This window comes from Ptychodera flava, chromosome 9 (assembly GCF_041260155.1).
Source record: "Ptychodera flava strain L36383 chromosome 9, AS_Pfla_20210202, whole genome shotgun sequence".
NCBI lineage: Eukaryota > Metazoa > Hemichordata > Enteropneusta > Ptychoderidae > Ptychodera > Ptychodera flava.
In genome coordinates this window covers 35,917,795-35,919,865 of record NC_091936.1, presented here as the reverse complement: position 1 = coordinate 35,919,865, position 2,071 = coordinate 35,917,795, and positions in this window count along the sequence as shown.

The following is a 2,071-nucleotide window of genomic DNA, read 5'->3' as shown; positions in this document are numbered from 1 at the left end:
TATGTAATCGTCTTGATTGTTTGTCTTTCACAAAATAATACACGCAGCTTTAAAATGATATTTACAAGCTCCATCATACATTTTGCCACTTTTCACATTTGCCACCTGTATCATTAATTCATTCGCTCATTCGTTTATTCGTTTATTCATTCATTCATTCATTCATTCATTCATTCATTCATTCATTCATTCATTCATTCATTCATTCATTCATTCATTCATTTATTCATTCATTCATTCAAGCATTCCTTCATTCAAACATTCATTCAAACATTCATTTATTTATTGCAAGCAATTTTTCTCTGTTTTGCTAACATTATACCCTGTAAACACCTGATAAAGTGTTCTCTCTCTCTCTCTCTCTCTCTCTCTCTCTCTCTCTCTCTCTCTCTCTCTCTCTCTCTCTCTCTCTCTCTCTCTCTCTCAGCAATACAGCATACATGCAGTTTAGTTTGTTTGCAATTGCGAAGAAGTTGTCTGATAACTATTCGATACTCACATTGATATCAATTTATATTGTTTTCCGAGAGTAGTACTCCGTTTTTGATGTGAGGTCAACGACCAAGCCGCTAGGTAGACTACCATTAGACAAGGTATTATTATCCACATGGATATTTTGATTTTCCCATCTGCCATCTTACTAAAGATTAAACAGACAAATTTTGAAACAGAGGGGAGGAATGAAATAAATTATATATATATATATATATATATATATATATATATATATATATATATATATATATATATATATATATATATATATATACCCTTGCAATGGATGTTCTTGTAAATAAATGGCTGTAGTATGTCTTACTGTTGTACTACGTAAATTTTCGAATCTACCAAATCTCGCTGAAGACCAGTTCTTCAACTAAATGTCTCCTTATATAGATACAATATAGTGTTTCTAGTTTCTTACCGTATGCCGCTGGAAACAGACACGTTCGACAGAACGAGGTGGTAGACTAAATTTTCAGCTTTTCTTTCAACAGTCACTGAGGCATCGTTGGCGTCAGCTTGAAAGTAATTTTGCATATATACATATGCATTTTCCATTGGGGTATAAAATATATTGAAGTTTTCAAAAATGTCTTATTTTTATAATTTGTAAATAATGGTCATTGAAGAAATTTAGGAATCGAGATTTTCAGTTACATATTAGCCACTGCTAGGTAACATTTTCAGAGCCAGATTCAAAGTAAAGGTGAAACATAAAAATCTGCGATGCAGGGACTGAATAGAAAGAAGCCTTTGACTACTAAACGTTCATTGACCTCCATAAATTTTCAATTATATTTTCACGTGTAATTAATCTTCCATTACACTTTTTTCCGAGGGTAAACTAAAATTTCAGTCTGTCTGTGAAGTAATTTGTTCACTTACAAGGGAATAAATAATTATTAACGCAGGAATTGTCAATGTGATTTTCAGACTTTAACAAGACAGCCACCATCATGTTACCTTTCTTGTAACAACCTTAAATCAAACGGCCTGAATAAACTTTTCTCGCGAAAGCAAGTCCTGCTTGACTAGAAAACGTTTCAATAGTACGAGCGATTTCATTGATATTATGAAATCCGAATAACTACTGCCAGAACAAGCGGGTAGTCCATTAAATGTGATAAATGGCATCACAATGTCGACAATCAAGTACTTTTAAGGTATATTAGAGGGTTATCAATCAGGATTTAATGCTTTTATAGAATATTAAATTTGATACAGTATGCTGTGCATACAAAGTTATATGTTCACTGTTTCGATGTAGATACCAGTCCCAGTCCGATAAGGTTTGAAAAACTGATGTGTTATCTTTCAACAAAAAAGCAATGGAATTTATCATATACCCATGACCGTATCCGTGTCTCCTCTGACGCGTCGTGACGTGGAACGTAAAATATCAGTCTGATACGGCACGTTATACGTCATCAATTGTTGTTTATTTCCGATTTTGATGTTATGACGTTCATCTTGCATTCAATCAAAATTTACCGATATAAAACGAAACATATTACTTAGTACATATCAATTTAACGTTCCTTTATTTCACATCTAAAGAGAGTTACAGGAC